General features: G+C 44.8%; 1 protein-coding gene across 4 annotated transcripts in view; it reads right to left on the bottom strand.

The window, feature by feature from the left end:
- Positions 1-12,652, bottom strand: part of Caln1 (calneuron 1) — a 490,142-nt gene that overhangs the window by 119,938 nt on the left and 357,552 nt on the right. The window lies entirely within an intron of this gene.

Here is a 12,652-nt window from a genome sequence, read left to right as displayed (position 1 = left end):
CAGCATTTTGTCACAGCAGTGAGAAGTCACATGCAGACCCCGCATACACTGTTCTTTCTGCACAGAGGCCGTGTGCACATCCCACCACTCTTTATAAAGCCATATCCATCTTGTCAGTGGTTCCCAGACAAATCACCTTTCCCCAACAGTCTGCACTAAACAGCCAATCCAAAGCGTCCTCTAATGGCTACACTGTCCTGTAGCACCAGTTTGATTCCCAGCATGGGACTTATGCGTTTAGTCATGTTGCCTCCTATGTTAGTTTGTCTGTTTCCTCCATCTCATTCCCAAGTGCCTGAAATCTGTCCGGCATAGACTGGGCTCTTAGTGGATTATCAGGTTAGTTAAACTAGTCAATAATTACCACTACTGTCAGGGCTAGAGAGATGGCTTGGTAGGTAAAGGTGGTGGTTGTCACCAAGCTTGACGACCTGAGTATATTCCCAGGAACCCACATAGTGGAAGGAGAGAACATAAATCTTCAAACTGTCCTCTGACCTCCATACATGCCTAGTGGTGTGTGTTGTGCGTGCGCATGTGCACACGCACATGTGCAAAGATAGATAGATAGATAGATAGATAGATAGATAGATAGATAGACAGACAGATAGACCATGTAGTTACCTTGATGACAAAGCACACACATTCGAGGCAGAATGGAATTTAATAAGGAGTTTCTTTACCAACTAATCTAAGGAAAACAGTTTACCTCTAGTACATAAAGTAATAGTAAGGCCTAGGGAGACAGCTCAATTGGCAAAAGGCTTGCCTCGCAAGCATGAGGGCCTGAGTTCAACCCTCAGAGGCATGCAAAAACAGCCAGGTATAATGGAGTGCTTATAAATAAACTCAGAGCTGGGGAGGCAGAGATGGGAGAATCCTTGAAGCTTGTGGGCCAGTCAACTCCAGTAGAAGAAGCAAGCTCCACATTCAGTGAGAGACCCTTCTCGAATATTATGATGGACAATGATAGGTACACACACACACACACACACACACACACACACACACACACACAACAAGTAATAACAGAAGCAAGAGTTTTCATCTGCAGTTCAGTAAGCAATTTGGTTAGTTTCAGCATCTCAGTTTTCCATGAACCCTAAATGATTTTTATAATAAAAACCCAGAGCCAGATATTAGGGTGAAAGCTGAAAGATCCGAGAAGTAGAGCAAATCACAGTCACTACCTCTTACCTCACCAACTCCTCAGCCTGAAAGAGAGTTCCTGTTTCTTCCTGCCTTATATCCCTTTCTCTACCCAGCCCTATCAATTCCTGTCTCAACCTTCCTAGTGCTGAGATTAAAGGTGTGTGATCCCAAGTGCTAGAATTAAAGGTGTGTGCCACCACTGCCTGGCTCTGTTTCTCTTTCAGACTGGATTAATCTCATGTAGCCCAGTATGGCCTTGAACTCACAGAACTCCAGAGGAATCTCTACCTCTGCCTCCCGAGTTCTAGGATTAAAGGTGTGTGCCACCACTGCCTGGACTTCTGCAGCTAACTCTGTGGCTGGCTCTGTCCTCAGATCTGCAGGCAAGCTTTTCTTTCTTAGATTACAAACAATATATCACCACATCTCAGAATATATACTCTTCAGACTTAAAGGTGCCACAAGCTTGCTAAGACACAACAGATAGGAAGTGAGCAGTGTGGGCTTGCAGGCGTGTTCTGTCTGTAATTATGGACTTTCTTCCTTCCTGCTTCCCTCCCCAACCTGTGCTAAATGGTTGCAGCCTTTATTTTCTTCTTTATCCTCCTGGGAGAGATCACCTGTCCCAAGCTACAAGATGTGAGTGCTCAGTGCAAAGTGTGAAGTAGGGTGGGATCTCCATGCCATGTGAGGCTATTTTCTGGACCACCTCAGAGGAGAAAGGACCCCACAGTGAAGCAAGCAGCTTGGCTGTGCAGGTGTTCCTCTCCTAGGTCTCAGTCAAGTCACTGATCTGTCGCATCAGATCCACCCCCTGCCACTGCTCAGCCATAGAAATTCAGGGGCAACTTAGGAGCATTCTCCTGCTTGATGACACCCTCACTGTTGTGGTATCAATGTGAAATGCCCCCTACAGGCTCATGTGTTTGAATGCGTGGTCCTCAGCAGGTGGCACTGTTTGGGTAAGTTATGGCGCCTTTAAGCGGTGGAGGCTCATGTGGCAGGGATAGAGATGGGGTATATGGGCTTGAGGTTTTGTAGTCCAGCCTCACTTCCTGTGCATTCTTTGATTCACAACTTTGGATGCAAGATGACCTCTCCCTCACACTTCTACCATTGTGTCTTCCCTGCCACAATAAACAGTACCATACTGTTTAAGGACCAAAATTCTTCCTTAAGTTGATGTATTTTTAGTACTTTGTGACAGCAGTGTGAAAAGCTACGCATGTGCTTAAGGACCTCTTATTCTTAGTTCCTTCCCTCTTTGTTTTCAAATTTTTAAATTATGTGTATGCATGAGTGTGTGTGTGTGTGTGTGTGTGTGTGTGTGTGTGTGTGAGTGCAATGTCTGCAGAGGCCAGAAGAGGGCATTAGAGCTTCTGGAGCTGGAGTTACAGGTGGGTATGAGTCACCTGACATGGGTGCTGGAAACCAAAATGTGGTAGCATTGTGCTCCCCAAAATATTGTGCATACTAATAAACTTATCTGGGGTCAGAGACAGAACAGCCACTAGATACAAAGGATAGAAAATGGTGGCACTCACACCTTTAATCCTAGCATTCCAGAGGTAGACATCCCTCTGGATCTCTGTGAGTTTAAGGCCACATTGGAAACAGCCAGGCATGTTGACACACGCCTTTAATCCCAGGGAGTGGTGGTAGAAAGCAGAAAGGTATATAAGGCGTAAGGACCAGAAACTAGAAGCAATTGGCTGGTTAAGCATTTGAGCAGCACAGTTCAGCTGAGAGCCATTTGGAGATGAGGACACAGAGGTTTCCAGTCTGAGGAAACAAGACCAGCTGAGAAGTTGGCCAGGTGAGGTTAGCTGTAGCTTTTTCTGTCTCTCTAATCATCCAGTGTTCACCCCAATACCTGGCTCCAGGTTTGATTTTATTAATAAGAACTTTTTTAAGATTCCTGCTACACCAAAATGGGGTCTTCAGCAAGAGCAGGTGCCAGGAATCGAACCTGGGTCCTCGGCAAGAGCAGCCAGTGCTCTCATCCACTGGACCACCTCTCTAGCCCTCCTTCTTTGGTTCATCTACTGGGAGTGTTTCCCTTTGTAAATTTCACAGACACTTTGGATGCTTTTCTGTTTCACTGTGATACACTTTTAACCCTAACTAGTAGGCCCTCAAAAGTCTACTTTCTCCATCTCATTTATCTTTCTATTCTTCATGCAGCCTCATCCCCTGTGCTGTTTAAGTTATTGCTACCAGCCCAACTTATATTAAATCCCTCTTTCCCTCCTTTCTACCTTGCTTTATACGAGGCTTTTGTGAGTGTCTATTGTATACTTGAATATATATTCTTTCCAGAAAGCTTTGAGTTTTCTGCAGTACTTTCACGTGTAATATGGCATTTTTATTTTCCTAACGACTCTCCTAAGAGGTGGGTAATGTGCTTTGGATACAGATGTGCATTCGCTGAACAATGGAGATACATTCTGAGAAATGCCACGTTGGGTGGGTTCCATCATCGTGGAGCTATCATCACGCACACTCAGAACCCCAGATGGTATGAGTCAGTTACTCCGTGAGGCCTCTCAACACAATCAAGAGAGGTTGTAAGCTCAGACCGTGTGAGGCAGCTGCTGGCATAGTAGCACACTGCTTTATAGGAAACGTTTATGAGTTTTGCTACATAGAAGGAATATGCTCTGAAATCACAATAAAAATATAGCCAATACAAAGTAGCAACAGAATCTTTTATTATAATTACCAAGAATGATGTGCTGTGCACATAACTGAGTGGTCTATGCTCGCCTACTGCTGGTGGTTTGATGGTTCTGTTTATACCAGCATCAAGAGACATGGAAGTGATGCGGCATGACAATGCATATGAATGGTGTCCATCAGTCACAGGAACTTCCCAAGGTCCGTTGCAATCTTATACAGCCACCGCTGTTACTGTTCATGGTTATTGTGATAAAAAATACGTTGACCAAAGCAACTTAAGGGAGAAAGACCTTATTTGGCTCTGAATTCCAGGTTATAGTCCATCACTGTGGGGAGGGCAAGGAGCAGAAACACAAGCAGCTAGTCACATCACATCCACAGTCAAGGGTAGAGGGCAATGAATACATGCATGCATACCAGTGTTCAGTTTACCTTCTCCACTCATACAGGAAACGCTGCCAGTGTGGGCGTTCCCACCTCAGTCAACAGTCAATCTGATTCTCAACAGGTATGCCCACATGCCAACAATCTCTCACTGAGACTCTTATGAGGTGGTAATAGACTGAGGCTTTGTCTGTGCCTCTGTAGCTAACAGACTCCCAGGTGTAAGAGTTTTTCCCCTGGGGGAAGTGAGTTTCCACCAAAGGGGTACGGCTGGCCACAAGTCTTGCTCCCCACCCCTTCCCTGCCTCTTGCTGGGGAATCGGTGTTCTAGGAAGGGACTCCCAACTCTGGCACGTGGGTCTGGTTCTCCTTAGGGTCCCTGCTACGTCAGCTCTCTGTGGCGCTGGGGCCTGAATTCTCCTTTGAATCCCTACCATTCTGTTGTTCTGCTGTCATCTGTCTATCCGTGATATTCATAACCCTCCCAGTAAACTTCTTGTCCACAACACTCCATCTCAGTGTCCCGCTGGACGCCCCCATCTGAAACTGCTCAGAGATATTCTAAATACTAGTATTTTGCCTCTTTGTAGTCATGAAGGTTGCAAAATCCTTGCCAGGGGCCACTCAGGGCAGTCCCACGATCTACATGCCACTATGCCCCCACTCCAGCTGCCCTATTGGTTGGCATTCAAGGAGAGATTTGAGCTTTCCTCTCTAAATGCGAGAAGAGCAGACGGGAGCTAAAATATGATAGGAGTGTTACATTACATTACTAACGTCTTCTGCGTTCGTAATGATGATGGCGGGATGAACACTTCATGCTCGGGCAGCGCTTTCCATTATTTCTAATGCGTTTTTATATCTGTTATTATGTTTCTTTCTCACAGTGTCTCCGGGAAATAGCCATGAGGTGGACTTTCCAGCTCATTTGCTTAGATGAGACCATCGCGATGAAGGCTGCCAAGTTTTCATATCATTTAGCAAAGGGCCCCAAACAATAAACTGATGAAGAGCAATTCCACATTACAATGGACGCGAAAGAGCTCAGGAGAAAACTAACAAAGGGTGGGTAGAAGTGAACAGCCAGGAGGGAGCAAGGAGGGAAACGCTTGTATATTATAGTGCATCAGGAGGGACCTTTATAGAGTGGGAGAAGAGACCTGAGGGGGTCGAGGGAGTGAACCCTGAAGGGCTTGAGGATGGGATTTCTAGATACAAGAAATTTCAGAGGCTAGAGAGATTGCTCAATGTGTAAGAGCCCTGTCTGTTCTTCCAGAGGAGCCAAGTTCAATTCCCAGCACCCACATGGCAACTCAACTGTCCAACTCCAGTCCTAGAGGACTTGATGCCCTCTTCTGGCCTCCCCATAAGCTGTAGACTAAAGCAAACCCTTCTTTTCTTCCTTAAAAAAATATTTTAAAACACATTAATCCTTATAAACAACTAGGTGTGTTTTCTCCTTAGTGTACACTTACTATAAAGAATCAAGTGTTTCATTGTGACATTTCATACATATATTGAATGTACTTTCATTATATAGTTACTCCCTGTATTAGTTACTCTCTGCAATCCGCTAGTCTTCTGGCTCACATCATCGTCATCTTCCCAAATAGACACCCTTTAACTCTTACATCTTCAAAAAAGATTTATATATATATATATATATATATATATGTATATGTATACATATGTATATATGTATATGTATATATATATGTATGTATATGTATATATATGTGTGTGTGTGTATCTGTCTGTCTGTCTGTCTGCACATGTGGGTGGGCAGTTATATGTGCCTGTGCTTTTGTGCAGAAGCCGGAAGAGGGCATCAGGGGACCTCTTCCATTACTCTATATCTAGTCCTCTAAGGCAACTTCTTTCCTGAGCCCAGGGTTTACATCTAAGCTAGACTGGAAGCCAGCAAGCCCTGATGATCCCCCGCCCCCTTGTGTCCACCCCTCATCAGAGTTGGGCTTCCAGGTGCTTGTAGGGACCAAGCATTTAATGTGGGTGCTGGGGTTTGAACCCCAGTCCTCACGATTGTGAGGCAGTCCTTTTCAATGCTAAGCTACCTCCCCAGCACTTGGAAGGATTTACAATCCGAGGTGAGACAAAGTCCATCGTGGTGGGGAAGCTTGGTGGCGTGAGCCTGGGACTGCTTGCTCATATCTCAGTGGATGAATTAGGAGCTACAGAGTAGGAATTGCTGTGGGAAAAAAAAAAGAAGTTTTTCCTTTTGATGCAGTCTGAGATCCTAGCCCACGGTATGGTACCACCCACATTGAGGGTTGATCTTTCATCTTCAGTTAAACTTCATGGAGATAGCCTCACAGATGGACCAAAAGTGGGCGTGGTGGTTTGAAAGAAAATGGCCCCCAAAGGGAGTGGCACTATTAGGAGGTGTGGCCTTGTTGGAGGAAGTGCGTCACTGTGGGGGTGGGCCTTGAGGTCTCTTTTCAGTCAGTTGACTTCCTGATGCCTCTGAGTCAAGATGTAGGACTCTCAGCTCCAGCTCCAGGACTGCCTGCCCGCCACCATGCTCCCCCGCTGTGATAATGGATTGAACCTCTGAAACTGTAAGTGAACCACCCCAATTAAATGTTTTCTTTACAAGAGTTGCCGTGGTCATGGTGTCTCTTCACAGCAATTAAAAACAAGAAACAAAAAACAAAAAACCAGCCTAACCAAGACAGTAAATCTCACAGGTCGCCTAGGCATTTCTTAGTGCAATCAAGATGGCCATCCAAATAACCATCACAGGGCTGGATTGAAAGGCAGATGTTCAGCCTGTCACTTGGCTATCTGTAGCCGACTCCCCCGCCCCCCAGGGATCTCACAGCAGGGTACTGACAGACTCTCACTGTGATAGTGTGGGCTGAGCTGTGCATGCTCTTGAATCTGAACACTAGACAACCCTTTGGAGGGCTGGCTGGGGGCACATGTATAAGCTATGAGGGAGGTTCTGGAATCCAGGGGAAGATTGCAAGTGTGGGTGCAGGAACATTATTATTCTGTGTTATTCGGACGGAAAGTTCTGAGTGTACTAAGTAACTCAGAATAAGCAGGCACACAATAACCCAGAGACACTCCTGTCATCATTATTATTATATTATTTTGACAGCTTGTTCCTACGGCCCCCTTTCAGAGAACTTTATGAATTGGTGGAGAACGGTGTAAGCTAAGTAAGAGCCCGAGACTTTGGAATTAATCATTTTGTTTTTATCTCAGAGAAAGACAATGCCTGGATACAGGAGCCACCTACCAAGTCCCTGGCTCAGAGTGAGAACTCGTTTTTTGGTGTCTGTGAGAGAAAGAATTTAGTTCTTTTGGTAAGGTTGACAGCAGCTGGGAAAGACTGTGGATCTTGGATTCATGCTTAAACCTAATGTTTTCCTTGACTATAAGAATCTAATTATTGATTCAAGAAAGAAAGAATTGGAGAGATGGCTCCTTGGTTAAGAATGCTTTCTGCTCTTGCAGAGGACCTGGGTTTGGTTCCCAGCATCCATGCTGGGCTGTTTTTAACTGACTGTAACTTTGGCTCCAGGGAATCTGACATCCTTTCTTGCCTCTGCCAACATCTGCATGCGGGGGGGGGGGGGGGGGACACACATTCGTAAACACACACACACACAATTTAAAAAACTCTTAAAAATGAAGAAATTAAATAAAAAAAAAGCACAGAGACAAAGTTTTCAATATAAAACAAATACACTCTTTGGTTGTAGGAAATTCAAGAATGAAATGTTTCACCTTTCTATAACGCAGCTCTCATAAAGACGGTGGCTCCCAAACCTTGACTCTCCTCCACCCCACAGTAGAATTCTCAGGCGGCTACTGTCGCACGCACTGATGAATGAAAACTCGGTGCACCTTCCTTAGCTCACAAATCACAGCATCTGCGACTTCAAAGATACATCATTCTCTCTCCTAAGTAACTGTAACCCTCAGGCGGGTGGCTAGAATTGATAGGAGGCGAGTGAGAAGTGAATCAAGGTGCTTCTGTGGGGTCGCTTATTGTTGAATAAGGGAATACCAGAGGAGAATTCTCATCTTCACTGTAGGAAATTTTCTTCAACTCGAACAGGGTGCCTTTAGATGTTTAGGTGCCAGACAAGGTGATACTATCATTTGTTCCCTGCACCCCTTTAGTAGTTCATCTTTTTCATTTGCTTCATCATATTCCAGTGTGGCTGTACCGCAATCTGTTTCTTCCCTTGCTTCAGTAGAAAGATGGGTTGTTTCCAGCTTTTGCTGGGATGGTACGTCTCTGAATTCTTTTTTTTTTTTTTTTTTTTTTGGTTTTTTGAGACAGGGTTTCTCTGTGTAGTTTTGGTGCCTATCCTGGATCGCACTCTGTAGCCCAGGCTGGCCTTGAACTCACAGAGGTTCACCTGGCTCTGCCTCCCGAGTGCTGGGATTAAAGGCCTGAGCCACCATCATCCGGCTGAACATGGGTTTTGGTATTACTCTGCGAGTTATATGAAGGCAAGTGCTCTCATGCAAAGGTTTTCATAGCAATATGGAAAGGCACCAAAGAATTACACACACACACACACACACACACACACACACACACACACACCAGGAGACAGAGACACACAAAGAGACTACCAACTCTAAACTATTTAAGGTACCTGAAGAATTCTCATTCCTTTGACAGCAAACACTGTGCTAGAATCTGGGTACAGAAGGGTGAAGAAGGCAGACGTGCAATTGGAATCAGAGCTCACATTTCCTCCTAGCATGATGAGTAGTTATGGCTGGCATGTGGCTTAGCTGAAAGAATGCTTACCTATCAGGCAGGAAGCCCTAGGTCCCATCCCCAACACTGTACAAACCAGACAAGGTGGTGCATGTTTCTATCATCAAAGCATTCAAGAATCAGAAAATAGAGGCAGAAGGAGCAGAAGTTCAAGGTCATCCTCAGGTACATAGTCAGTCCAAGACCAATGTGGGCTACATAAGATTCTGTCTCAAAATCTCTCTCTCTCTCTCTCTCTCTCTCTCTCTCTCTCTCTCTCTCTCTCTCTCTCTCTCACACACACACACACACACACACACACACACACACACACACACACAACCCAGAATGACAGACAATTAAACCTTAATAGAAAATTACCTAGAGGATGCATTTATAAATAGAACCTATTTATGCCCAATGTTAGGACGCGAGAGTTCTATTTGTAGAAAATGTTGGCTAGATTTCTACCTTGGGAGACTTTCTCACGGACCAGTAATTCCTAATCTCTTTTCTGCCCTAAGACACACAGGGGATTATGCTCACATTTGTACCGCAGCCTCGAGGGGACCGTTGCAAGGAATCCTCCAGCCTCTTGCTTCTCTTATTAACAAAGAGAAAGAAACACGGAAACATGTGCTTGCACCTCTGTACTCCCCGTCCTTCCTGATATCATGGGTCTGGGTTGCCAACCTCTCTGGGCTGTGTCTCTGACACAGCTCTGTTTGCTGGCTTTGGAGTGTGTTAGGGAAATGCAGAACAGAACATGAGATCTTAGAGAAGACACAGGTGGGTCTTTCTTGTTGGTTTTTTTTTTTTTTTTTTTTCCTTCCCAGACAAGATCCTACTCTGTGACTCTGGTTGGCTCATATATTAGGATATTTTCTGTCGCCATGATGAAATAGCCTGACAAAAAGCAGCTTGGAGTTGAAAGGGTATGTTTCGGCTCACAGGTCCAGAGGGACAGAGTCTCGTGGTGAGGAAGACATGGCAATGAGCAGGGGAGATAAGGCAGTAAGAGTATGCAAACCTAGCTGATAACAACTCATTTGCACCCAGGATGCAGACAGAGAGGAGGATGTGGGAGCAGGGTATAAATCTCCAAGCCTGTCCCCAGTGCCGCTTCCTCCAGCAAGGCTCCACCTCCTAAAGATTCCACAAACCCTCCCTGATATTTGATCACACTATGAACCCTGAGATTGCATTATTTATTGAAAAAAAAAAACTGTTTCTAGTTGTGGTGTGACTTAGCCCTTTGATCCAAGAGCTTTCTGCTTAATTGTAAACAGGATTAAATAAAGTCACCCACAGGCTGGGAGGCAGAGCAAGCAACCAGTTGACAGGAAAAAAACCATAGAGAGTAAAAGGGAGTCAGGAGGACGAATAGAGAAGAGACACAGGAAGTAGAAGGGAGCAACACTGAGTTTGAGAGACATATTTGAGACAGTAGGGGAAAGGAGAGGCTTCTAGGACACTGGTGGAGGAGGAAGGTCAGCTGGATTCTTTCTCTGCCTCTCTGAGCTAGCAGGCTTTTACCCCAGCATCTGGCTCCTGAGTCTTTATTGGTAAAAACCAAACAACTGGCATTTTGTTAAAAACAAGACTTCCCAAACAGTGCCACCTTCTTGGGACCCAGTGTTCAAACACATATGTGAACATACATTCAAACAGCAACAGCCTAGAATAGACCATGCTGGTCTCAAAATCATAATCCTCCTGCCTCATTGTACCAAGGGCTGGAATCACAGGTATGTACAACCATGCCTAGTTTGAGACTGTTTGCATGATTTCTTCCATACTAAGTTTGTTCTTGGAACATTAAAAAAGAATTTCTCTTATTATATTTACATTTCTCTTTCTCTCCCCCTCTCCCTCCCTCTCCCTCCCTCTCTCTCTCCTTCTTTGTCTTTCTGTGTGTGTGTGTGTGTGTGTGTGTGTGTGCGCGCGCGCGCGCACACACACACACACACACACACACACACACACACACACACGCATACAAGTTTCTCCAGAGATCAGAATAGAATGTTAGGTCCCCCTGCACCTGGAATTACAGGTAGTTGTGTGAGCTACTGGATGTGAGTGCTGGGAATTGAACCCAGGTCCTCTGGAAAGAGCAGAAAGATCTACCTTATGAGCCATCTCTCCAGATCAGCTGTGACTTTTCTTTCAACGTTGATTTTGCATCCCGTACTTTATAGAATTTAAGCATCAGCTCTGATAGTCTTTTCTGTGAGGCTTTTGGGGTTTTCTCTATTGAGGATCACATCATCTGCAAACACGGATAATTTGATTTCCTCCTAAAATGGTGAATTTTGGAAATGTATCTCAAAATACCATAATGAATAGTTTCCCCTTCACATACAGCCACAGAATAGTATGAGAAGTGGAAAGCTACTGGCCTGTTCACTTCTGGAGATGTTTTTTTCTTGGCAGCCTTTGAATGAACTGATCAGGGTCCCCTTCTGTGCACGTATTTAGATGGCTGCGCTATTGGTACTCTGAAAAGCAGCTTGGATATTAATTCTCCCCTTGGTGTCCTCTGTAGCTGAGGGTGACATTGAATCCCTTATCTTCCTGATTCCCCCTCCCAAGTCCTAGGATGACATGAACCACCATGTCTGGTATATGCCACGCTGGGGAAGGCTTCCTGCTAGGCAAGCACTCTATCAATCAACCAACCCATGTCCCCAGCTTTTCTTTGCTTTTGGCCTGATTTCACTCTGACAAACTGTTTCATCTCAACATGATCTATGTCCTCTTCTGAGACTAAGTGTTTCTTAATAAGATGGAGCATACATCACCAAATAAATGTATACACAAACCAATCACAAGAGCACCTTCACCTGACACACATAATGATAGTTGGAGGCACGACACTAATACATTCAAGCCTGCCACCATGCTGTATCGAACATGTTTTATTCATTTCTGGGCGTTTCTCTTCATGAGGAATAAGGACTAAACAGCATCACCAGAAGAAAAGAGTTTATCTGGGAAACAGAAGACAGTGGAATTGTATCTCACGAAAGAGCAAAGATCACACAGATGTGACCACTGTCTTCAGATACTTCAGAGATTGTCAGGTGGACAGACGTAAAGTAACTCTGACTTTCCCTGTTGGGTGAGAAGTGAAGCTAAGCATGGCAGACTATCAAGCACCAGGTAAGTCCTTTTCGGGAATGTATTTCTAATGGAGTATGGCTCAGATGTAGTGTGTTTTCTCAGGGAAGATAGAGATTCAGGCTTTGATGAGAGTCTCATAAAAATTCACTCAGAAAACATTTTTTTTAATGGAGTTGGAAGGTTAACTCAGTGGTTAAGAGCACTTGCTGCTCTTGCAGAGGACCCGAGTTCAGTTCCCATTGCCAGCACCAGGTGCCCCACGACTGCCTGTTACTCTAGCTCCAGGGGATCTGATGCCCTCTTGTGGCCTCCCCAGGTACCCACACTCATGTGCACAAACCCATACACAGAGACACAGACACAAACACGTAATAAATAAAAATAAAATAAAACCTCAAATGACAAAAATCATATGGATAAAATATTGGTGTCTCCTAATCCTGAGTCCATGATTATTGTTTTAGTCACTTTCCCCATCACTATGGCCAAAGAGCTGACAGGAAGCAACTTCACGGGAAGATGTGGGCTCATAGTTTGAGGATCCAGCCTCTCGTGGCCGCAGAGGAT

The sequence above is a fragment of the Peromyscus leucopus genome, chromosome 23 (genome assembly GCF_004664715.2).
Source record: "Peromyscus leucopus breed LL Stock chromosome 23, UCI_PerLeu_2.1, whole genome shotgun sequence".
Lineage (NCBI taxonomy): Eukaryota > Metazoa > Chordata > Mammalia > Rodentia > Cricetidae > Peromyscus > Peromyscus leucopus.
The sequence above is the reverse complement of the archived record's forward strand: the minus strand, read 5'-3'. Positions and strand labels throughout refer to the sequence as shown.